A 27,816-nucleotide genomic window follows, 5' to 3' on the forward strand; every position below is an offset into this window, starting at 1 on the left:
TTATCAGTTCCTCTGTTAACAGCCATGTATATTGTTTTCCTGCCGTAGGTTACTGTGAATCTTTTCTCCTGGTGAAGGTCAGTATGGCAAGCAGTTTAGAATGTGAACTCTAGCATCAGACTGCAAGAGTTTGCTGTCTCTCTGTGCTACTCAGTGTAAACAACATTAGCATGTTATCGAACCACTCTCTGCCTCTGATAATGATGATGTCTCATTGTCTGTATGTATCTGCTCTCTTCCTTTCAGAAGGTCTAGACATTTATTCTGTTGCACAACTTGTGTTTTAGTAATCCCAAGATAAATCTTTGCTTAAGAATAGGTGTATTAGTACTGGAAACAGCTAATTACACCAAGCTTTTATTAGTTATATATGCCATGATATGGCCCAGTTCCCATTTAAAATGGACATAATAATAGTATCTTCTTTGTAGGATTACCTAGAAAATTACCAGCAGTTTTATATAGTGTAACTTAATAAATGAGTTAATTCATATATTTATAATCATACTATAATCATGTCTGTATGGTAAGTCATCAGTAAACAATAGCCTTAACGGTAATTGTGATGGTGATAAATGATGATGTATCATTGTCTATATGTATCTCAGAGTTTCTCTGTCCTATGTACTAGGAATAGAACTGCTAAGTCACAGGATCTACATGAATTCAACCTTTACTTCTAGAATGTTCTTCAAAGTCTTTCTATCCAAAGTATGCTTTGTTGTTTCATATACGTTTCTTCTTTCATATCTTTCCATAAAGTTTCATAATATGGGTCATAAATGTTTCTAGGTTTTTCTCCTCTTCCTCTTTTTTGTCTTTGTTTTTCTTTTTTTCTCCCAGTTTCAAAGAATAATAGGAGTAGAAAGGCCTGTGACCTCTCCATGTTTCTACAAGGTTATCATGAATCATTCAAATGGTCAGATGCTGCTTTTCTTCCATAGCTCTGAGAATCTCTTTGCTAAGCACTCTCTAGGGTATCACCCTGAGCTCTTGGACTATGTTCCTCTGACTTTCCTTTGGCTCACGTAGGAGAATGCCCTGCTTTCCCCCTGTCCCAGAAGCCTAAAGGAGCTCTTGGCTTTGCCTGCTTACAGCTCCCAACCCTGCATTTCTGCTGATCCCAGCAACCATGGCTGGTAATTGGATTGAGCTGCCATCATTCTTGAATCTTCCTTCATGACAATTCATTCTGCTCTCTTCCTTTCAGAAGGTCTAGACATTTATTCTGTTGTATAACTTGAGTTTTAGTAATCCCAAGATAAGTCTTTGCCTAATAATAGGTATGTTAGTATTGAAAACAGCCTATTAAACCGAGTTTTTATTAGTTATATAAGCCATGATATGGCCCAGAAATGTGTTAATAATAAGAAAACGCAAAGATAATATAAGTAATCACTGTTAACAACTGTTGTGTATAGTGTGAGAACAATGCATAGTGAAACATTTAATGCCGAATGATATTAAAAGAACTACAAAGAGAATTTCCATAAGAATAGAAAAAGAATATTTTTCTGAATTTACATGTATAATATTTGAGAGTAACAAATGAGTCAAAATTCAGTCCTGTCTGCCATCTCCTTACAATGATTATCTCTTTTCCTATTCATGTTTCCTATCTTAATTTTTCCGTCTCACCTGAAACTTTTCCATCAGCATTTAAATCTAATTTAGTATTTGAATCCATAAAAATAAAAATGAAACTACTCTCTGCAAATGTTTTGTCTTCACTTTTCAAAACCAACTTCTGCAAGGCATTATTTATACCTTTCATCTCCTCTTCTCATTTCCTTCCAACCCATTTCATTGTCGTTTACTGCAGTCATCCACTGCACCAAGATGTCATTCGCCAAGGTCACCTGCCATCTTCCACCAGATGTCTTTGAACCTTCATCTTCCTGAACCTCTTTGTGCTTCACAACCTGTTGTCCTACTCCCTCTAGCCTCTGTTCCTCAACCTCCTTTGATAGCTTCTGTCTCAACCACAGCCTATGTTTCAGCACTTTCCTTTTTATTCCATACCTCTACCCTTTCAATTCCTAGAACATGCTAGCATCCCTTTACCATAGGAGTTACTCTTTTCTCTTCCTAGGTTTTCACATGGAAATGCCTAACTAGCTTAAATGTTGCTTCCTGTGGAGGCCTTCTGTAATCATCCAGCCTAGTTAAATCCACATATCATCCAATCTCATTGCAGTCAGTCATCGTTCTTCATTTATTTTTCCCTCTCAACTGAAACTCTTCCATCAGCATTTAAATATACTTTAATATTTGAATATATACACAATCATGTCAATATATATAAAATCAGAAACTATGTAACTTTCTTATTCACTGCCACATCTCCAGAATTAGCATATATTTGGCATAGTGTTAATTGAATGTTACACAAAAGCTCTGACAGATAATCCATACAAAAACGAACATCTATGAGAACAAAAATGAATTTGTCTAGTGTGGACTTTTCCTTGAATTAAGAGTATCCTTAGCTTTGGAGAAAAATGGACCTTGAATCTGGATAGTACTCAACAGAAAACTGCTATAAATTGTCTTGTAGATCATATTATAGACTTTTAAAAAGATTTCAGTATTCTGACCTATCTAAATGGAAACTTTCATTCTGAAGTTGGCTATATTTTCTTTTGAGTACCAACATTCCTAAAGGAGAGATAAGATGCATTCCCATTAGAATGATTTATGCTCTGTATAACAATAAAAATGTATAAGATCAAAGAAAAAAGTCAGTATAGGGTTAGTAGAAAATTTAATAAAAGTTTTTTTTTATGTGTTATGGCTTACAGGTAATAGAAGCTCTTTTTTATGATATGACAGGAAAATCCTACTCTGCTACCACAGGAATCTGTGATGATTCTGAGCTTGAATTCCAGATACTACAGCTTCCTGAGGAGCAGGCAGGCAGTCATACCATTCTGGGGGGTCATTTGCAATGGGACTGATGAACAGCCACTGAGACAATTCTTTGAAGAAATATTCAGCTCAGGGAAAAGATTATTCAACCAAATAGGTTCATTTTTAAAACTTCTTTTTTATATATTTCTTTAAAAAAAACACAAAAAATTCCTGCATATAACCATTAGACAAGGATCATAATCCTTATTGCTAATATTTGATTCTTAATAACAAGGACATATTGGCTCTGGTAAATGGCTTAGAAGATGTTAAAGTTAATTGTATGGATAATATAAGAAGATAATTTTAAAACAAGTAAAAATTGACAGAAAGACAAGAACAATGAGAATTCAACATATAATCTTCAAGGAAGAGTTATAAATATGGGTTTAAGCCACAGATATATGGACATTTTTATTCATTTTTTTAATCCCTATGCTACTAATATAGCTTGCAGACGCTCCAGATCCTAAATTATCTGTATCCCTTTTGGTGGGCGGGGGGCAAAGGGTGACACAGGATTGAACTCAGGGGCACTCGACCACTGAGCCACATCCCCAGCCCTATTTTGTATTTTACTTAGAGACGGGGTTTCACTTAGTTGCTTAACGCCTCACTTTTGCTGAGGCTGGCTTTGAATTCAAAATCCTCCTGCCTCAGGCTCCTGAGCAGCTGGGATTACAGGCATGCGCCACTGTGCCAGGCTGGTTTCCTTTTTCTCCTGAAGATTTGAAAGCCCCTATTTTTCATTCTGTTTCAAAGAACCTACCCCATGGTGGAGATGCTGTATGAATTGAAGTGAGGAGGTATCTGTGATAAGTCATGGTTCTTCTGCATCATGAACTGAGGATTAGATCCACATTTTATAAGACTTGGAGAAGTGTTGTTGAACCAACTTCTTACACAATTGCCCAGTGGCAGAATAAATCTGAAATAGAATATCTTTAATTATTTCTCTTCCCTCCTCGCTATGTATCCTTCCCTTGTCCCCTTGATTTCTTTGTATCCATATCTATCATGTATTTATTATTTTTCTCCCTCTATCTCTCCCTCCTTAAAACTTGCTTTTATATATATATTTTTTTTCTGTTTTTACTACTCATGTGTAGCAGTATTGCCTAATAGAAATTCTTTGATACTAGTGATGTTCCATACCTATCCTATGCAATAAAGTAGCCAGTAGTCACATTCAAGCTACTGAGATTTTTCAAAATGTTGAGCACTTGAAATTCAGCTAGTGCAACTGAGAAAGTAAAATTTAACCATTTAAATCCAATTAGATTAAATTTATATTTTAAGAATCACATATAGATAATGTACATATACAGAAAATGCAATCCTGACCTTTGGAATATTACATTCTAGGGCACTTGAACTGACAAAATTCTGGATATATAGAGGTTTGTTGAATTGGCAAATATAATGTTCCTTAACAAACATGAGCTCAACAAACTAACAATAGAGTACAAAGGATAAATAAAAGTGAATTTATATATGCATAAATTGATCATGAGACCAAAAAACAAAAAATGCATTGACCAAAAACATATTAAACAATTCCACAAAATGAAGTAAATGGGTTTTTGATCAGTGATTTATCTTCCCAGGGTGCTATATTTTCAAAATAAATATACTGGTAAAGCTGGGATTTTTATTCTAAGCTGGGCTCTTCTACCATCTTGCTGAATAGTATTGAGAAACTCAAATTGATTGCTTTCTAAGATCTGTGAGTTCTCCACCTGTGCCATGAGAAGACGTGTCAGCAATCTGTAATCTATATTTGCAAGTCAAGATCTTAGACATTTTCCCCACATATTTAATACTCAGTTTGCCACTTTCAAATATTAATCTGCATATGTAGAGAAAATATTTATATCACCTCCATGTCTTAGTCTTTGCAGATTTTTTAATACAGGTTGTTAAAAGAGGAGAGAGAACTGAGATTATGATTAATTTTTCATTTTTTTTTTACTCTTTTTCCCCCCAGAGAGTAGCATCTAAATACATGTATGTATGCTGACAGAGTATAGGCTTTTTTATGTATCTTTTCTTTAAATATTTTTTAGTTGTAGTTGGACACAATACCTTTATTTATTTATTTTTATGTGTTGCTGAGGATCAAACCCAGGGTCGCGCACGTGCTACGCAAGCGCTCTACTGCTGAGCCACAATCCCAGTCCAGAGTATAGGCTTTTATCACACTGCCAAAGTGCCCCCAGAGGAACACAGGATTGCCTTGCCTTTATTGGTTCATAGAAGTTTTGCTTGTAGCTCCCACTTACAAGATGCCCTTTCAAAAATGTGCTATGACTGTTTTTTAGGGAAAATATTTTTTAAAGATTATTTTCTGTGTATGAATTCTCTTTTTTTTGGGGGGGGGAATACAGGGGATTGAACTTGGATATTCAACCACTGAACCACATCCTCAGCCCTATTTTGGATTCTAGACAGTGTCTCACTGAGTTGCTTACTGCCTTTTTTTTGCTGAGGCTGGCTTTGAACTTGCAATCCTCCTGCCTAAGCCTCCTGAGCTGCTGGGATTACAGGCGTGCGCCACCATGTTTGGCTGTGCATGTGTTCTTGTGGACTATCTTGCTTTCTTATAAAACTTTTCACAAATATTTAAAAACTAAAGCTAAGTCTGGTATAGTGGCATGGCTATTGTTTAGAAAACTCTTAACTTTGTTTAATAATGCAAGCCTGTGGCTCTTAGAGTTGAGGTATCACATGCATTTCTTTTCTTATAATTTCAACTTTGAATAATGGGGGCATTTAATTTCCTTTTCCCCAGTCATTAAATACCTCAAGGAGTTATTATTTATTCTCTACCTATGTTCAGCAAGGATTTATGGTGAGCATTGAACACATTCAGTAATTATGACAGTCACTTCTGCAGATGGAAAGCCTAATTCGATCGTTCCTGAATAGAAAAGGTGTTCAGTCAATTCTCTATTATCCACATTAATGGATGGAAGCAATCTAGCAGATAATTTGAGTCACTGAATGAACCCAAATCCATTTTATATTTTACTTTGGAATATGCTTTAATATTTACATTCGAATGTAGGCTTGATTGATGTTTAGCCATTCGATCTAAATGATGAAAGCAAACATGTGGAAAGTTTGTCAGAGGAAGTGAGAAGGATACCTGGCTTCAGACCATATTCCTCTCCTCAGTATTCTAACCTTCTTCAAATTCACCTTTGAAAATGGAACGCATCACTTAACATACTGATGAGAAACAAGAGTCCAGAGCAGAATTTTCTTATCTCTCTGAGTTTCTAGCTCAGACCTTTCCTGGGATAGAGAAGCAATTTAGTTTTTTGGTTTAAACCATTTTTCTTCCAGCTGCTGCTGGAAGAGAAAGGTTTAATTAGTCATGGCAGATGATAATGCTAGTAAGATTCTACATACACACCACCTTGGAAGGCAATTGAAGAATCTCTTATGCCATAGTTAGTTTCCACTTGTTAAATATTTCTGTCACTGTGTTTCACCATGTAGAAGCTTATTTTCTTTCTTTTTCAAACTATTGTAATAGGGTAACCACTGTCGTAGGAATTCACATACTTGTCTGAGGCTAATGTTTGTACAGTAGAGCAATTCATATTTAACCGTAGAAAGGCATGAAATAAAATTTTAAAATATTATATTTGAAAATCAGCATTGCATGTTTCATACCACAAAAGGCATATGAGCCCTACAGGCAGGAGAAATTGTGATCAGACATGTGTTTAGACATGTGCATATATGTGCATACACGTACTCATATAATTATACTGCTAATGGGACAATTTTTGTTTATATTTTCCCCATAAAAATAAAAATTATATTAACATCTTGTGATAACATCTTAATGAAAACAAAATTGTGCATTTTCTCTTTTCAAGAAAAAATAAATTCAAGGTCTTACCTTGTAATGTATATTAAAAAGTAAATTGTTACTGTGATAATACAGACACATCCACATGTGTAGTTTTTAGAGGATAATTTTATGGATAGAAAACAAAGCATTTTACATCAAAAGAACTTTTAAGTAACATCCATCTTTAACAATATTTTTTCCTCAAATTTTCTCCTTGAGAAACTCAATAATCAATATCCTCGAATAAACTAGAATTATTGCAGTTTAGCATATGGCTTTCAGTGAAAGCTAGAGACAAAACATTAAGGTCTGTGTTTAAGTAATCCATAAGTCAGATTTCCTTTTTCTTCTTTACAAGAGAGTTGATTTCAGTGTTTCCAATTAGACTTTGCCTAAGGTGATGCTAAGATGAACACATCCTTTTATCATTAGAAAAAGTTCCAGAGAAAATATGCAAGTCCATCACTTGTGTCCCGTATGATAATTTCAGTTATGTTCATAATATCACTGAGTCTCTTTAGTCCTTTATCTTCGTTGTGTCACTTAATACTGACAATACTATTCTGAATTATTTTTAAAATGAGGAAAGTTAAATGTCAATTTACACAAGGAAGAACTAGTGATCACTTATTGTGATGGTTACTATGAATTATCAATTTGGGTGGAGACACCTACGAAATTAGTAAAGCACGGTTCTGTGTGAATTCATGAGGGTATTTCCAGAGATAAGTGGCATATTGTTGAGCAAACGGAAGGAGTGAGACCTGCCCTGAATGTGGGTGGCACTGTTCAATAGGCTGGGGTTCTGGATGGAATAAAAAAAATGGTGTAAAGAAGAAGTCCTCCAATGAGTGAAAACTCGATTTTTCTTGAGTAGGTGCATTTTTTTTTCTGTTGATATTGCCTATGGACATCAAACTTGAGCTTCCTCAGTATTTAAACATGGACTCCTACACACATTCTCCACGGGGCTTCCAGATCTTCAGTCCCAGACTGGGGCTGGATCATGGGCCCTCTCTATATATGTTTTTATTTGTAAGAGGGAATTCATACACTAATTTGTAAGTCGGGATTTATTCACTAATACATTGATTTTCTGCTATTAGAGCCATACTTAAGTGTACAACATTAAGATGACATATTTAAAAAATGGGGGTATTGGGGTAAGAGAGATGGTAGAATGAGATAGACATTATTACCCTAAGTACATGTATGAAGACATGTGTGACTCTGTGTACAGCCAGAGACATGAAAAAAATGTGCTGTATATGTGTACTATGCATTGAAATGCATTCTGCTGTCATATATTTTTAAAAAAGAAAAAATATGGATGATGAAAGAAGCTACACTGAATGAAGATCATACAGTATTTACATAGTGAAGAATTTTTAAATAAATATGTCAGACAAACATGACCAAAGATCTAACATTCATTATCAATATCTTGAATAGATGACACATGTTCATTATGAAACTGGGGAGAAATAAACATGGGAGAGCCATTTTTGTGTTTACTTTAATTAAGTGCAAGTATAAAAGAATAATAATTCACAAAAATGTTTACCTTTTATGAAGGATACAATGGGTATTAAACATATTGCATTTTTCTTTAAAATGTATTGAGAACCAGGCTGGAATGAGAATAAAGTTGACCTCTAAGTAATTTATAGAATTTTAAATGCCTCCAAGAATCCTTAAAAGCAAACCAGAGAAACTGATACTGGTTTCAGTTTTCAATAGGAAAATCTATTCTATATGAATAGAGAGGATGAGTAACAGTACTTAAAGGCATCTGAAAAGAATAATGTAAGGTTAAATCATCCAATATATTTTTGGTATTTTAATTTTAACCTTGATATGATTAATTTCTAAGACTATTAGGAAAAAAATTGGTCTCAATTCTGTATGATTATTAAATTATTAAATTTATTATTAAAACAAATCTGATTCAAAAAGAAATTTAATCATTAGAATATTAGATTCCTCCTAAGTATTATTACTTAAAACCTTGAATTTTAGTTACTGAGGTTTTCTCATTACAAAGTATAATGGGAAAATTGTATATAGCAAAGATATTTCTAATACTCTATAAAGTCAAGGTGTTTAAATTATAAAAATGCAGTGAGGCATAAATGTAATATCACTGTCAATGTTGTACTATATGATAATTACATTTGAATTTTCTTAACTGTGTTATTTATGTTTTTAGTCTCAGCCTAACTAATTCATTATTGGCTTTTAATAAATATTTGCCAATTACATAAAGAAATTCTTACCTATGGCAGAATTTAAAATGAACAGGAATTCAAATATTTCAGAAAATATTTTTTTGGTTTGTGTATTTTTAATTTTTTATTTGTTTTAATTAGTTATACATGACAGTAGAATGTATTTATGCACTTTGATATATCATACATAGATGGATATAATTTCTTATTTTTCTGAGTGCACATGTTGTAGAATCACATTGGTCATGCAGTCACATATATACATAAAGTAATAATGTCTGTTTTGTTCTACTATCCTTCCTACTCCCACATCTCCTCCCCTGCTTCACTTCCCTCAAACTCTATTCTTCTCTAGTGCCCCCCACCTTGTTATTGTGAATTAGCATCCGCATATTAGCGAAAACATTTGGCCTTTGCTTTTGGGGGATTGGCTTATTTCGCTTAGCATGATACTTTCCAACTTCATCCGCTTACTGGCAAATGCCATAATTTCATTCTTCTTTAAAGCTGAGTAATATTCCATTGAATATATATATACCACATTTTCTTTATCCATTTGTCTATTGAAGGACACCTAGGTTGGTTCCATAGTTTAGCTATTGTGAATTGAGCTGCTATAAACGTTGATGTGGCTGCATTACTGTAGTATGTTGATTTTAAGTCCTTTGGGTATAAACCAATGAATGGGATAGCTGGGTCAAATGGTGGGTCCATTCCAAGTTTTCTGAGGAATTTCCATACTGCTTTCCATAGTGGTTGCACCAATTTGGGGGAAAAAAACACACTCATACATTGCTGGTGGGACTGCAAATTGGTGCAACCACTATAGAAAACAATTTTTGATGGGGATGGTAAAGACTTCTTGGTGAGAAAGGAACTGGACATTGAAGGGAAAAATAGGTAATGAGAAGAAAAAGTAATAAAATATAGTTTTAAAAAGTTTTTATTTTCAATTCTAGAAAATCATTTATTTCCAGAGGACTATAAATCCAAAAATTCTCGAATTATTTACATAATTTTAAGCAAATTAAGTCATTTGAATTTTTAAAAGGAAATAAAGGAACAGAATTTTGAGATGAGTAAATTGAGGAGAACATATTTTTGACACAACCCCAGAGAAAAAGCAGAGTTTTATTACAACTAAATATAAACAATTTCCCATTCAGGGTATTATGAGACCAGTCTTTGTCTGTTAGTCAATTCTCTAAAAATTCAGAACAGAAAGAGGAAAATAAGTGATATGTACATATCATCTCAATAATTCCACATACAATCTAACAATAATAATTCTAGATTAGTTTATACCCTTTTAAAGGCTCAGAAAGATTAATTTACCTTGCCCAAGATGCCATAGTAAGTGGTAGTTAACAAATTTAAGTCCAGAAATATGAAGCCAAAGTCAGCTCCTTTCTGTTACAATACTATTAAAAGAAAGAAGTAAATAATTATTAAAAAGAATTCTTTTTATTATATTAATTAAAATTATATTTATTTAAATATGGTAATTAAATAAAATTATATTTAATGACTACTTTCAAAGAAAAATAAATCTACCACATGGAATAAATAAACTAAAACTCAGGAAAAATTACAAATTGAAAGAATTTCTAAGACTAAATTTTAAATGTCTTATCACTGCAACTGCTTTTAAATGTTTACATAAGATATAATTACTTTATTAATATATTTACAATGTATACTTATTTGCTAAATGTATATTGATATTCCCCTTTGCCACACATTGTGTTAGGAACTGGATATACAATTATGAATGACATCATTTTGCTCTTAAGAAATTCATAACTTAGCAGTTTTAAATTTTCAAATTTAATGGGAAATTTGTTGCTATGGAAATCAGCATGAGACAAATATTTGCAGATTGAAGAGCATAGTGTGCCCCTGAGGTAAGCCACACTGGAACATTTATCTCATTACTTTATGATCACACTGGGTGCCTAATGATTTGCTTTAATTTGTCCCTGCTAATGGGCTTTCTCACAAACTCTTGCCTATTTTCACCTCACTTTTCTTTCCATTTACTCATCACCCAGGCTTCACCTCTCACTACTTGTTGTGTACCTGTTTTGCTTTGTAAAACATTTTCCATTCCATTTCCTGAGATCACTGCCACTGTCCCTTGCAAACATTAATGCATTCTTTTGCAAAGACTTGTCAGTATTAAGAATTCCTCACCAATATGCATCCAATTTTACAACTTACAATAAATATAAGATCAGTTTTGCTTGGATGCCTGTACATGGACAGAAAAGGGCATCTATCATAAGGATATGTTAATTAAGAAGTATTTTAAATTGATTGAAAAACTATTGTTCTTTTTCTCTGCTAGCGTATGATGAATTGTATAACTTTATAATAATACTCTTCATTATTCTTAAACTTCTGTATGTAATAGCTAATCTTTTAATTTTAAATGCAAAATACAGAAATTGAAGGAAGAAAAGAGAACAGTGGGTACTCACTATTTATATCAGACAAGGACAATGTCTTTTTGGAAGCGATTGCTGAGGAATGTCTCATTATATTTGCATGCACTCCTCTGTAGCTGCATCCAAAAGAACACATAGACCAAGAGGTGCCCACATATTAGATTATCTTTTCTCAGCAAGACAGTTCTGATGTGGTTTGAGGTTACTTGTTTCTAGAGCTTTCTTCTATTATTACTATCTGCTCTAAAACCATATGTAGTACCTTGGGACCAATAGGTAAAAAAACTATTGTTATTTAACACAAATCCATCCATTCGACTGAGTGGAGACTTTGCAAATACTTTCTATTGAATTTGAGCTTATCACAATCTATCATAGACAACTCTTTGTTATTATCACACAAATGTCTAACACCATACATAAAATGTGCCTTAAAATCTTGAACATGTATTCTATCTTTTAATATTTCCCCATGAATCTTTGTAATGAGATAGAGATTAACTCATAAAATATGGATAAATAGGAAATAATTTGTTTTATTCCTCAAGTATTTAGACTTATGCATTTATAAAATGCTTCCTTTTTCTGGCCCGAGTTACACAAAACCCACACACACAAACACACAGGCACACAAGCACATTGCAGCCTCAGCTCCAATTTTCTTCCAGCTTTGTATTTACCTAAACCAACATTAGCTACCTCTAAAACAGAGGAGTTTCTTCTTTTTTTTTCCACTTAAGTCATATTTTATTGAAATGGATGAATTCAAAGATCACTTATCTTACCCATCCTTGATTCCACTGAGAAAAGAAAAACATCTGAATTATGTGTATAATGGAATTATCTCGGATAAGGAAGAAAACTGCCTTTGATGAAATATAATAAGATAATTTGTTCTTTTCTAAATATCATAAATTAAGTGGTTGAGATGTGAAAGCAAATTTTCATAGCATCAGCAAAATATGCAATCAATTTCTAGAACCTAGAAAAAGATGTTCATGGACCCTAATGAATTCACAGAGCACTGCATTAAAGGAATTTCTACTAATAATATTTTTCCTACTTGTCATTGTTATGTCTTTTGTTTTAGGTGCAAATTTTTATATCTACTGTTCTACCAAAACCTTTCTAACAAAAAAGCACAAACTAACAAATTCCATACTTTAATTATACTCTAAAATTTTAGATACTGGAAAACTAAAGACTTTTAAAAGAAGATTTCAATGGAGTTGTAAAATAGGGTTAATTTGTGAAATAACACATGTATTTCATTTTGTGAGCAACCATAAGGGACTATTACCTCTAATCTAGGCAGCAATAGCTATTAAAGTAGCTTTTTTAATTTTCTGTTTCAGATATTCATATATTCTCAGTTTCAAATACAAATTTTCTCCATTATATAAATTTGTTTTTACTGTACTTATGTCCTGCATTCTTTTAAGACAAATCATATCTTTCACAAGCTATTTGATTTCCCCTTAGGTATACTGTCTTTTTGATTGAAGCATTTCTAAATGAGGAGTCAGTCTATATAAGATGTGAAAGAATAAATGACTAATATTAACAAGAAAAAAAATAAGGAGAACAATTTATTTGTTCTACTTAGTTATACTTGACAGCAGAATGAATTTTAATTCATCATACACAAATGGAGCACAACATTTCAATTCTCTAGTTGTACACAGTGTGGATGCACCATTTGTGCAATCATACGTGTGCCTAGGGTAATGATGTCCATCTTGTGCCACCATTTTTCCTACCCCCATAACCCCTTCATACTTTCCCCTTTGCCAAATCCAAAGTTCCTCCGTTGTACCTCCCCACCCAATCATAGATCAGCATCCACTAATTAGAGAAAACATTCAGCCTTTAGGCATAAGGTCTCTGGTCCAATTCCTAGGTCTTTGATCCACTTTGAGTTTTGTGCATGGTGAGAGATAGAGGTTTGATTTTACTTTGCTACATATGGATTTCCAGTTTTCCCAGCACCATTTGTTGAAGGGGCTATCCTTTCTCCAATGTATGTTTTTGGCACTTTTGTCTAGTATGAAATAACTGTATTTAAAATGGTTGATCTTGAACTTAAATGGAAAAAAGAGCTATGATTTGAAGTTGTGTATTTTTCTTCAAAGCAGTGGAAAAAGAAATAGGAATTCTCTGTCAAGTAGTGTTGATATTAGATAAACCAGAGAAAATATGTGGTATTGTACTCTTGAACTTTTTTATATTTTAGGTAATAAAATAAAAAGAGTATAACCTCCAAAAAAAATGTTGTCAGAAAGAAAATGAATAGAAGCTTTCTTTCTTTGAGAGTGCATTATTTAGGGATCCCTTGAGTGTAATGATAAGCTCAGATTGTCTTAAAGAGATATTACTAGCTCAGTAGACTTCAGCAAAGACTTGGTCAAGTAAGACCATGATATTACTGAAGACATATTTCTTCCATCTCTTCTTCCTCTGTCTACTACAGCATTTCATCAATTCAAAACTGCTTTAGCTTTAACTCAAAGTTCTCTTTCTGGTCATGAGATGGAGGACAGCTACTAGCAGAAAGGACATACTTAATTATACTCGGTAGGAAGAAAGAAAGTTTCTCCCAGCACATTTCTTGGAAAAGCAATTCAACTTTTTTTTCCCATAAAAGTCTGTAGACTGTGTCTCTGTCTTCACAATTAACATTAGCCAGGATTGCCTTCTGATTTCAATGGTGGAAGGAGATAGGGCAAGTTCTACCTTCATCTTAATTGACAAGAGTGTATGCACAATTGAGTCTAATTAAGATAAAGATATTGGGATCCTGAGCACTCCAGTTGGCATATATCTGCTTGGGGAAAGGTGTTTGATTTTGCACTAGGTAATGAGATTCACCCTGGGTTTTGCTGTCATCTTTGTGAACTCAGACCAGGAAAAATTCTGCTACTGAAATCATTCAGAGCAATCTGTCTACACACACTACAGAGTGTGACCTCATCTACTTATGGTCAAGGAGTACATACAATATTTTCATAGTTAAATTTATTTTCTTCTCTGTTATTGCTTCTTTTACTTTCATCTCACTCAATTCCTGCCCTTAGAAAATCCATTAATGCACAAATTGGAAAACAAGCCCAAAACAAGCCCAAAGTATGGTCATCTCATGAAATGATTTCTCTGAATCCATGAAATTGTTTTGATACTATTTTTATATATGTGTATATAAATATATATATAATAATATATATATATATACACACACATACACAGAGAGAGATAGACATATGAAAGATCAGTAGATTGGTTTTGAACTTTTTTATTGTGCATGCTTGTAAAGCATGTGTTTCATTATTTCCTTTTGGTAAGACAATGCTGAATGGAAACTTCCACAGGCACATTAATTGTTTTCTTCCATCCATGGTTCTATTTTCAAATCCCTTCCCCAATGTACTAAAGCACATGCATCACTTTTCTGGTACTCAATACCTCAAATCTTTCCTATTTGAAAGAATTTCTTATTATAAGTTTAAAAGATTTAGATATTCCTTTTCTTTAAGTCAAGGAACTAAAAGAGCTCATGGACTAGATTGTGCTAACTGCATGGTTTTGTTTCAGATTTCTGAATCTTTCAGGGAGTGGTTTAGATATAATAAGATAGTTACTATGTAAATACTTCTTACTCTGTTGTATACCATGTTCTACATATTTGACTAGTTTAATCCTTACAACAATCCTGTGATACAGAAACTCTCATTTTTCACTTTTTACAGATAAAGAAACTGAAGCCCATAGAGGAATGACCAGTGTACATTTTTATTAATGGCAGTTGGCTTTAAAAATCCAATGAGAAAATGGGCATTATAATCTAAGATTCAGAAAATCTATTTTAGTTTTCACCATGCTGGAATGTCTCTATAAAAAAAAAACTATAATATTGAACAAAGTACACAAGGAAATGGTTTTCATCTATTGGCTGACAGAGACCAAAATAATGTGATACTTGTGAGATGGAAAATTCAGAAAATAAAATCCACAGCCCTCCCAAAGTCAGCCTGGAGCACTTTCCTGACTGTAATACAAGGAGCTTGGACCGATACAATGACTGAGGGAGGTCCCATGAAGACAAGACGTGGCGTTAAGATTTTGAGAACTAAAGGGACTCTTATCATCAGGGCAAAGTTCTACAGAGATTCAATATTGACATAATGTCCATTTTTAAAATTATGTGTAGATTCAATACAATTCCAATAAAAAACTGCACAATTTTTCGTTGTAATTGGAAATTGATGCTAAATTTGTATGAAATCAGAATACATAGAAAAACATGTCTGGAAAAAAAGGAACAATAAGTATGAAATTGAAAGATTTAATCTACCTGATTTCATGACTTAATATAGGGCTGCAGTAAGCAAGACAGATTAGTATTGGTATGGGATCAATTACGTATACTAGAGAATCCAAAGAATACCTGTACATATGGGCAATTGATTTTTTTTAATAGTAATATAAGACCTCAAAATCTGTATGGTCAAAACAAATAAAAAGCCCTGGAAGAAATAGTGTGCTGCCTCATCCTCAAAATTGATTCAAACTGAATCATAGATTTAAATGTAAACATCAAAGTAACAAATACACAAAATGGTTAAAAAGAAGAAGAAAATATTTATGATCTTCATGAGCAAAGGTTTTATAGAGAGTACCTAAAAAACATTAAGCATTTTAAATAATACAACGGACTTTGACAAATTAATTCTGCTTTTCAAAAATCATCATAAAGAAAATAAAAACTCCAGCCCAACTGGCAGAGATATCTGGAAACATGTAACTGGCAAACTACTTTCTCTAGAATATAAGGTAAATCCTTATAACTCAATAAAAAAAACCCAATAAAAATGATCAAGAGACTTAAACAGACAACCCCAAATAGAAGATCAATAAACACATGAAATTCTGCTCAATATCATTAGTTTCTAATGAGATATAAATTGAAATCCTTCTTAGTACCCACTAGAGTAAATAAAATTTTAAATAGTTATAGTATGAAATATTAGCGAGAATGTGGAAATTTTATACATTACTAGTAGTACTGTAAAATGAGGCAGCGACTTTGAAAACTTTTTGTCGGTTTCTTATAAAATGAAACATATACTTACAATAAAATATAGTTATTACATTTTTATTAATTTATCAAAAGTAAATGAAAATGTATGTGCATCCAAGGGCCTATTCAAAAATGTTGATAGGAGCATTAGTAATAATAGTTCAGACTAATACAAATGCCCATCAACCTATGAGTCCATAAACAAATTGTGACATATTGATCAAACAGTATTGAGTACAAAAAAAAAACTAGCTAAAACATATATACAATATGGATGAATCTCAAAACATTATTTTAAAAGAAAATAACTAAATGCAAAGACTGCATTAGTTGTACTCTTTGATTCATATGATGATCTAGACAAGGCCATGTTAATATCAAGTGATAAAATAGACAAGTACTGGCCAGGGGGAGCAAACTGAAGATTGACAGAAGGAAATATGCAGGGGATGAAAATGTTTTCTGTCTTTACCATGTTACAAAGGTATGTAATTGCACATTAAAATTAATATATTATTCTGTATAAAGTATACTTTAATAAAATTATGTTTTAAAGAATCATAGCTCTAGCTCTAGAGTCATGAGTCCACTGGTAAAAGTATCAAACATCTCACAGAGCCATCTTTTTTAAAAAATATGTTTTTAGTTGTCAATGGACCTTTATTTTATTTTTCTATATGCGGTGCTCAGAATTGAACCCAGTGCCCTGCACATGCCACGCAGGTGCTTTACCACTGGGCCACCACTCCAGCCCCTCAGAGCCATCTTAACCACAATTTTCCTATGGCTTAAACTTGGCTGAATTTGCAACTCTTCTGGTTGTATTCTAGTTCTATACCCTAAATCTTCAGACTTTACCTTGATTCTGTGAGCTCATTAATAACTTTGACTTTATTATTTCTGCTTAATCAAAGTTAATTTGTGTTTTCTGCAGATACATAGGAGCAGTGTGCTATAGGTTCTAAATAATTCACTTGGAAACTTAAGATATGTTGTTCAAAACATGTGTTTTGATCATTGACAAGTTGTTTTCCCCTCTGTGTGACTTATCTCCAGTTTGTTAAGCATGCCTAATTTTTTCCGCCAGTCTTCATTTAGTACACACTCCTCTGAATATTGGTTGAATGAGAACCTTGTTCCTTTGAAGTCCCAATTATATTTAGAATAAGTGACTTGGAGACAATAAATTGGTTATTTACAGTATTTTATCATTCAACTTATCTTAATATAATACTTTCTTGGGCTGGGGATATGGCTCAGTGATAGAGTGATGGTCTAGCATGTGTGAGGCCCTGGGTTCAATATTTACTACCACAAAAAATAAAAGATAAAAAAAAATATTTATTTCACGGTATGAAAATATACTGTAGTAATCAGTATTCTAAAATAGGCTGATTTTATTATAAATATTATGAAAATATTGATTTATAATGGAAAATCATGTCAGGAATATTGTTAGGTATCTCCCTGTATTGGTCATCTTTTCATTTATGTGACCTAAATACTTAATACATAAACAACTTAGAGGAAGAAAGATTTATTTTAGCTCATGGTTTCAGAGGTTTCAATTGATGGTCAGCTGGCTCCATTTCTGTGGGCCTGTGGTGAGGCAGAACATCATGGCAAAGATGGTGTGGTAGAACAGACCGGCTCATCTCATGGCAGCTGGAAGGCAGAGAGAGAAAAGAAAAAGGATCCAGGGACAAGATATAGTCCCCCAAGAGCACATTCTCAAGGACCCACTCCATTTCACTATGTTCCACCTCCTACACTTTCCACTGCCTCCCAAGAGTCCATTCAGTCCTAAATAGGTTAATGAACTGATGAAGTCAGAGGCCTCATAAGTCAGTCGTTCCCCAAAGTCCCACCTCTGAAAACTACTGCACTAGACACCAGGCCTTCAATACATGAGCCTTTGGTTAACAAACCATAATACTCCTTAAATTTCAAATTAAACTGAGATCTAATTTAAAAATAGAGATCTTTACTAATAACTTTCCTTTCTTCCTGCTACATGTTTTCTAAATGTTCATTGTTTTTAAATGCTCACTGAAAAAGATATGGGATCTATATTATCCTACAACTTCAGTAAAATTTTAAGGTCCTGTCACATCAGAGTATATGATTTTTCAATTTTCCTTGGTTGCATTAAATACAAAATTATAATATTCACTTAATGATTTCCAAAAATGTAGGAAATTGTATTGGTTTTATTTTTTTCTTTAATTGTTTAGATGAATTTTATAATATTACCAAATTACATGTTTAAAATAATAACAGTCTTATAATACTTGATTGGTACATATTTATAGTCATCATATTGGCCCTTAATTATTTGACAATCTGTCAAAAACAAAATGTAAACAGTCATTAGATATTCCCTTTTCTTTAGAACTTATAACAATTTCAGTGCCATGAAAGTAAGACATTCAATCCCAGAAGACAACATGAATGCATAATTTCAAATAAAAGACTCTACTGAATGGTTTGGTCTAATTAATGTGATAAGTTGCATATAACAATGACTGGATTTACAAGAATAATTTTAAGTGATTAGAGAGCTTTAGAGATATCAAAAAATGATAAGACAGGGGACATTTGGAACTAGGACAACTGCTAGGGATGTGAAAGAAAATGGGAAATGGGTGTCACAAGCTTATAAGATTTTACATATTAAGTTAAAAACATAAAATACATTTTCATAAATTATACATCTGTCCACAACTTTCCAAACCAACACGGTTTGCTAAACATGGTGTCTAATGTGGCACATGTTTCTGACTTCATCTAAAAACTTTTAAAAAAGGGAAAACAGTGACCACAGTGAATGACCTAATCAACTTGTCCTTTAGAACTTCATTTTAGGTTGCATACATATTGCTTTAAAGATCTTGTTTCTTTTCAGTATTGATTTTGATTAATCATTTTTAACAGTGTGAAATTAGATCCATAATATTTTATTTACAAATATTAATCACCTCTACCATAGACTCTGTATGCCACGTGAAAGTGATTTCAGCTACTTTTATCAGATCAGACCTTTATGGTCATTATTTTTCATCTAACATTTCTTAATTGTTACCAGTTGAACATTAATACATATTGCAATTTTTATTCAGTTAAACATTTTTTCCTCTTAATGTAGTCGTTGGTAAATAACATTAAGTCAATGTCTAAAACAGGCTTTGGAAGGAATTGACATATTGTACTGAAGTAGTCTTGCTTGCAAACAGAAGAAAAAGTCATATAAAATCATTACTAAATGCCTCATCAAGGCCAAAATGATGATGGCAGATGTTTAAAAAGCACATGCAGTCAAATTATAAAGCTTCTGCTTTATAAGGAAGCAAGTAGGAATGTGGAGAGAGAACCTACAGAATGCGAGAACATCATTGCTAGCTACTCTTCTGACAGAGGAACAATATCTAGACTATATAAAGAATTTTTTAAAACCTTATACCAAAAAAACCCCAAATAATTCAATTAATAAATAGGCAAACTGTCAGAACATGCCAGTCTAATCAGAAGAATGAATACATTTGGAAGACCAGTCTGTCTGGTTGGCATTATACTGCAACTAATTTTGATGTCCATCATGTCTTCTTCCAGTTGGAGTGCATCCAAATGGAGGCTGATTTCTAGATGAAGTCCCAGTAAAGAATTTCTTTGCTCCCACTGTTGCCTCTCCATGGATGCTTTAAAGGGTCTTTCGTTTTATGGAAAGCATAATCTTCCCCTGCTCCACATGGCCTTGACCCCAGCTCCACAAATCCTATCTGTGATTCTCCACAAACGAGGAAGGTGTCAGAAGGAACCACAGGAGATTCCTCCATAGTCTGGGATCACAGGACAATGGACATCTCTGTAACCCTCGATTATAAAAGCAAAATATCACCACAGTGAGGATCACTGATTTTGGGGGGAAAGAAAATGGAGAATTTCAAACAATTCCAATTGCTTAAGAGGTTTGATCATACGCATAACATGAGATAAGAAGCCGTTGCTAGGAGATAGGCATCATTATAGACTAAGGCACAGCACATGGAAATTAAAGCTAAGTTTGTCAGGAAACTACATACTGTGTTGAAGATCACATTAGTCAGCTGAAAAAATACACAGTACAAAACACTTCCCAGATTATAAAATAAAAAGGCAAAGAGGGAATAAGAAAGAAATGGAAACCAAAAACTGATGATCAAATAAAGACTGCATAGAGGTTTTTGAAGGCGAGATCTGTGTCTTTTTTCCAATAGTAAAACCAGAAGTCCTAGAATTGAGTCTTGTAGAACTAACTTGGGTTGTAAACCTACCCTTAGAGCAATCACTGCACTGGGGACATGGAAAAAAAGTAAAAAAAAAAAAAGAGGTATATTCATTTTAAAATATTAACACTGGCTTAAAATCACAACAAAAATATGAAACATTCACAGATCTGAATATAAAAGTTACCAGTCTTGCCTGTACATGGATACAGCTGACATAGATGAGAGAAAGATTTGTGGAGAGATGTGCAGGGAAGAATGGGTGCCTGAAAAAATTGAAGCTTCAGAAGATGTTTAAGGCTGACAGAAAAAGAATTAACCATGTTTCTGTATGATTTAAAGGGGCAATACCCATAGACTAACTAAATTTACCTTCTTTAATTTAGGAAGTTAGAGAAAGAGTTAATATTAAGGTAAATCCTCCTCTTCTATAGAAGGATTCAAGAGTTTATATCTGTAGCTGATAAATGGTAAAGACACAAGTTATTCAGAATTATGTTTTGCATGCTAGCAGAACTTAAAAGAGAAATCTTTAAAATTTACCTCTGGAGAGTTGTATTGGGTTTGAAAAAGGATTGGAGTATTTCAGTTCTCATGACAAATCTTTCTTTTTGAAAAAATGATTTTCTGTGTTATTTAAAAAAATATATAAAACACATGAAAAAATGCTTAATGTTATAAATTTGGGGCTAGAAATGTAGCTCAGTGGTAGAGTACTTGCCTAGCATGCAAGAAGCCCTGGGTTCAATCCTCAGCACTGCAAAAATAAATAAAAAGAAAGTTACAAATTTAGAAAACTTTAATTTGGATGCTCTTACAGTAATATCTGCATGCACTTGCATGACATTACTAGGTGTCTAAGATTTATTGTATGAACTTGGAAAGCATTCACATTTTTTCATTTATAAGAACACTCAAATGTTGGAAAACACTTCACTCGCATAGTGGTTGGCAAGTTTCTTCTGTAAAGGGGAAGATAGTAAAGATTTTAGGCTTTTTGACCCATGAGGAAAATTTGAGGTAATAATGTAAGCACATATAAAATAAGGGAGAAAAATTTCCACAAGTTGGCTAAACTTTTTGGTAACAGAATTATTTTTTAATTGTTTGGAAGGGGTATAATATATTTTGTTCAATTGGGGTTCAAATTCAGTGTTCCCTATGATCAAATCAATTGCAAATGTTCATTTGTAAAGATAGATACATTTGTGTACTATTAGAAAAAGTCAGTGGACTGAATTTGGCCATGTAGTGTTCTGGTTGCTTTATCTAGTCTACTTGCTCTTAACTGGAATCCAGACTTAGATTTTCCCACTCTTATGGTGAATCGCCAGACTTTTTTTTTCTTTCCCCAGTTTGTTGCAGAATGACTACTTTGTTAAAAAAAATAAATAAAAATAAAACCAAGCTACTAAAAAAAGAAAACCGTAAAAGAATATACAAAATATAACCTCTAATTTTTTATTATTAGAATCAATAAGCATAAAATTATTCTGCTAAATTATTATAAATGTTTCTAAATATTCACTTTCCATTTCCATAGTGGCAAATGGTAATAAAGAGTTTGCAGCTGGATACCAAATAGCTCATTTGCTAATTATTCTGAATTTTAAAAATATGTACATGTGAGTTCTAAGTCATTAGTGACTTCTGACTCCTCTAATTAGACCACACATATGTTTGTTTCCTTTGCAGTCCTAGTTGGCAGTACTACAGATATTCTAGAGTGACTGAGGAAAAAGACCAATGAACAGATTGTTTCTTCCCGGGCCCTTTTGTGTATGTCTTCTGTGAATTTGTTTCTTTGGTGGTCACCCTTGGAATGCACACTAACAACCAGATTGAGTTTATAGCAAACTCTTTTCATAAAGACAAACCACAATTTTCTGAATCCATTATCCAGTATTGTGTAGTAATTGTCTTATAGTATTTTGTGGTTGTAAAAATGTGTTTATTGCTGATGACTTACGTCTACTAGTAGTACTGTATTCCATTTTTATCAGAATTCTCCATTTCATATTTAACCAATTTAGAGCGCAATAGAACAGAAATATGCTTCAGACTCCACCTAAATGACTCAATTGCTGTCTTCAGAAGTTTCTACAAATGCTGTAGATACTAACAATATTCACTTAAATCCATGTTTCCCAGCTATGCACATCTGACTATGTTAGTTTAAAATGCAAAAGCTAAAATTTTATTTTGCAGTGATATTATTCCCATGTGCATGATGTTAAGTTCTTTGAAGAAGCATCGATTACATTTTTAATCACGTTTTCCTTCATTTTTTTCTTTGTAAGAATAAAAACCCTTGAGAAGTACAGCAGACTCTTAATTAACTTAAGAGAAAGAAGAAAGCCCTTGCTTCCTTTCTCTGTCAGGCTGCAGGAGGACTACATTCTTGAATGGGAAATGAAAGATTTACAACATTTTCAAGACTACAATTTTTAATGAGATGCACATTCCTTTCCTGGTGTAAGCCTCGCCCCAGGGGTTCTGGGAACAGAGAGAGAAACATTGCAAGCTGCTTCTTGATGGCCCTCACTCTGTACATTCTCCTGGAGTGTTTTTCAGTTTAAGCATTATCTTCTTTTATTGTTTTCACCATTAAACACATTTCACCTGGCATATTCGTTTTGAGCCATCCAGAGATGAAATAACTAAGGTCTGTTCATGGTAACTACTTACCTAAGTATCTGGAAACTATGTAGTGAGCTATTTTCTCCAAATTGCTTGTATACTTCTATTTTCAAAAATAAATTATAAGTTAGTTATGTTACGGTACTCTGGTTTGTAACTGCTATAGTCCTAATTTTTCTCATGCACATTGCTACTAATGGCCTGGCATAAAAGGAAATATACTTCATATGCTGCCTTTTGGTCCATTTGCATCAGACCCAAACTGTGTAAAATTGATTCTCTTTGAATACAGAGTCAGAGCTCAACCATAGCTGTAGCTTCTCATGTGGCTGTTAGAAAAACAAAAAGGTGATTTTTAAGACCAAAGAAAAATACGAACGCAGAACAAACAGTTGTGGTTTGAAAATACGGTTACAGAAATTTAAATTTTTATCTTAAAAGATGAGCAGAGGAAAGCTTTTGTGAACTAGACTCTGCCACAAATGAGTTACCTGTATTTTGTATGTGAGATGCTGAATATAACCATATTAGCCTCAGTGCATGAACATCAGGTCATGTCAAAAATATAGCATCTCTCTCTGATTAACTGTCTCATAATGCTGTTTTCAACCTTTCTCTCAGGGAGAAATGTATCTGATGTCAGCAAAGTTGATGTTTCCACCGCTAATGTAATTTCAAACTATGTAAGCCTACCATATAGCAACTATGAGGTTTTAAAACACTTTTATTATAGAATATCAAGACTCACAAATACATTTCTAAACCTATTTCATAATACCTTGTGTTCTTATCAACACTGACACTAAGGTACCCCAGGTCCCAATATTATAAACAAACAGATAAGATTAATCTCACATTCTTCTCAATAAAAGGATACAATAAAGCTTATGCTCCATCAGATTTTCAAAAAATAAAAATTTCTGGCTCTACAGCCTTCATTTTAACTGTCTTGCCATTTCTACAATCAGAAAGATGTTGGCTGGCCAGCAATCTGAGGATCCTGAGAGAGTGTTTAGTGATGAATTCAATCAAACCAGTTAAAGGCAAGAACCTGTCAATTCCAGTGAGTTCCAGAATATCACATAATCAGAATTTCAAGTGGTGGTCATTGGTGCTGAAAACTGTACAATAGTAGTGTTACAATGATGTCACCAAAATATTTTCATCTTTGATGACAGCAGTAATAACTACACAGAATAAGTACTTATGTGCCAGAGACTGTTCTAAACATATTTACATATACCGATTCATTTGAATCTCTAAGCATATTATTATCCCCTTTTAAATATAGGTAATGGAAACACAATGAGGTAAACAGCTTGCCTAAAATCACACAGCATGTAAATTATATAACTAAGATTCTAATCCAGGCAGTTTGGTTTAGGTCTTGTGTTTTTTTCCACTAGGTGTAATGATAAACATGCTATAATGATTCTTGTTTTTAGAACTGGAAATTAATCTTCACTTCATTACCACCGTCATTTAAATATTGGATATACTTGGGATCAGATAACAGTTCTGCTACTTATTAACTACCATCATCATCATCATCAAATTTCTTGACCTCTTGCTATTATAGCTGTTTAATCTGTAAAATGGAGCAATGTTTATCTTTCAGGATTCTAGTGAGATTGCTAGTCATATACGTAAACTACCAGCTCCTGGCATACAATAGTTACCTGGAAAAGGATAATTGTATTAGAAGTATAAAAACCAGAGTGACAAATTATGCTTATCCTAATTAAGCAGATATGAGTTTGACCACAAGTAAGTAATGTAAATCCTAAACTATCAAATACTTCTACCAAGTATTTCAAACAGTGCATTAGGTCATTAAAAAGAATTTCTTAGACCAAGTGCTGAAGACTAAAATAGCTAAGTAGCAACTGAGGTCATGAGGCCTAGGCCCAGACTTCATACCCTCAATTTTGGAAATAGAGAGTCCAAAAAAGGTGTCTGTCTATGTGGACTTGGAGCTGGTATGTATACTGTGTCTTGCTGATCATTCTTCTATATTGGAGAGTTGAAGTGAAAATACCAACAAGTAGCAGATGTGTGTGGCAAATCAAAATGAAGTTTACAGAGTGAAAATAACCTGTGCAAGACTGAGACCTTGGTGTTAGAATCACAAAACTCCAATTAGGTGATTTAACCGTAAGGCCGTGGTTCCCCATATGCCAGGCTCAAAACCATTCTAAAGGGCCCTCCAGTCGACCATTATACTATTTTCAAATTAATCATAAGCTTCTATACAAATTAATAGACTAAAATTAACTTATGTAGATTGCTAAGGTCATAATAGCTTGTGTTTGTGTACAAAAGTTTTTATTTTATGTGATTACTATGTCACAGGATAAATGGACCTTTTATCATTTCATTTTAGGATACTTCTTTTGCAGCAGTTTGAGGTTCCTAGCCATAAAGAATTCCCATGTACCTCTGTCCTCACATGAGCACAGCATCCCTGCTGTCAACATCCTGCATCTGAGTGGCACATTTGTTAGAACTGAAGAAACTACATCGACCCATTAGTAGAATTCAGTCCATAATTTATGTAAGGGCTCACTCTTGGTCATGTACATTCTATAGGTTTTGACAAATGTATAATGTACATCCACCATTTCAGTATCACAGAAATTTTCACTGCCATAAATATTTCCTGTACCCTCTCTATTTCCTCCCTCCCCTTTACTCCCTGGAAACCACAGATTTTTTTTAAACTGTCTCCATAGTTTTCCCTTTTCCAGAATATCATCCAGTTGTAATTGCAGAGGATTTTAGCCTTTTCAGTTTGGCCTTTTTCACTAATCTGTTGTCATTTAAGCTTCTTCCATGTTTTTTCATAGTGTGATAATTTGGTTCATTTTATTTAGGAATAATACTACATTGTCTGGGTGTACAATGTAAGCATTCACCTACTAAAACACATCTTGGTTACTTCTAAATTTTGACAGTTATAGAGCTGCCATCAATGTCATGTGAAGGTTTTTGTGCAGACATATTTTTTGACTCATTTGAATAAATACCAACCAAGGCAGTTGCTGCATCCTACAGTAAGAGTATATTTAATTTTTTAAAAACCAATTTTACACTTTTTTGTATACCACTAGAAATACATGGAAGATCCTATTGTTCCACATCCTTGTTAGCATTTGGTGTTGTGTTTAGGAGGTTTGCCACTTTTATAGATGTGTAGTGGTATTTTGTTGTTATTTTATAATAGTAGCTTTTAATCACAGTGCATTGTCTAAATGAATTGGTAATAACAATGTAATTATGTAGTCATATGGAAATACCAGAAATTTGACATGAAAGAGGGACTTTCATATTCAAAGTAGTTATGAGCTAGTGGATCTCAAGAAGAAAAGGATAAGTTTCAAAATACATATGCAAAAATGTCTCCTTTAACCTTATGGTCACACTCTTCCTTTGCCTGAAAGTCTTGCAGCCCATCAATCCAGCCTTCTGTTTCTTCCCAGGTTCACACTGCCTTAGTACACATGATGGAAAACCATTGCCATCTTCCCTGAGAAAAGTTTTCTGAAACTGTACTCTACAAGATCCTAATGTTCTTCAAAATGTTATTAAGGGTTCTTTGGGGGAAAAAATTCCATGAGTTTCATCAATACAGCTCATGGTGGTTTCCACTCTCTCTCCACCCATGGAGATGCACAAAATTTAATAGGTTCTTAGAATAAAAAATAAAATAGTCTTCTATACTTTGTAAGGGGAGTATCTATTCCCGGGTTGGGAGTTCCAAAGGTAACAAAATGGGAGGGAGGCAGAGGAAGTCAGGGAACTTCCCTCAGGCAGCACCATCCTCTCTAAAAAAATGTGAAAAAACTCGATCAGAAATTGTGGGTCAGGGAATTGTCCTTTCTGAAACAGGGGACAGAATCCCACTTTAAAGATTTTATAAAGGTGAGACAGAAGACAGTGTAAAGACGGGTTATGGCAAAGTAAGAAGAATGTACAGCACAGCTCTCTGCCCTGATCCCTTTTGATTTTCAAGAGTCTGTAAAATCAGGAAGATGATGTTAGTGGACTTCCTATAGAACACACTAAGGGACAGACCAGGAAGCAAGCTGCCACAGAGGCAGGTCTCCAATTCCTGGGCTGCTCTTTGAGGTGCAGAGAGGCTGGGACAGGCCTGAAGATAACCAGGGAGCTCATTGCCAGAGGTCTTAACCTCCTTCAGAACATAATGTACAAGATGTAAACAAAATGTCCCAGCTGGCTTGTGATGACTTAAAACAAGGATGCACTTGATTCATCAGCTTTCTTCCTTGAAACCTGCTTAGGCCACACAGAATCTTCATGCTTAAACCCTGTTATTCTCCAGAGACCGATAAATAATTTTCTGGTAGTCAGAATTGAAATTTTATTCTTT

General features: G+C 33.6%; 1 protein-coding gene across 1 annotated transcript in view; it reads right to left on the reverse strand.

Moving 5' to 3' along the window:
- LOC120884230 (uncharacterized) overlaps positions 1 to 27,816 on the reverse strand; it is a 63,806-nt gene that overhangs the window by 28,769 nt on the left and 7,221 nt on the right. The gene's annotated exons all lie outside the window — the stretch shown is intronic.

Source organism: Ictidomys tridecemlineatus, chromosome 14, assembly GCF_052094955.1.
Source record: "Ictidomys tridecemlineatus isolate mIctTri1 chromosome 14, mIctTri1.hap1, whole genome shotgun sequence".
In the NCBI taxonomy this organism is placed as follows: Eukaryota; Metazoa; Chordata; class Mammalia; order Rodentia; family Sciuridae; genus Ictidomys; species Ictidomys tridecemlineatus.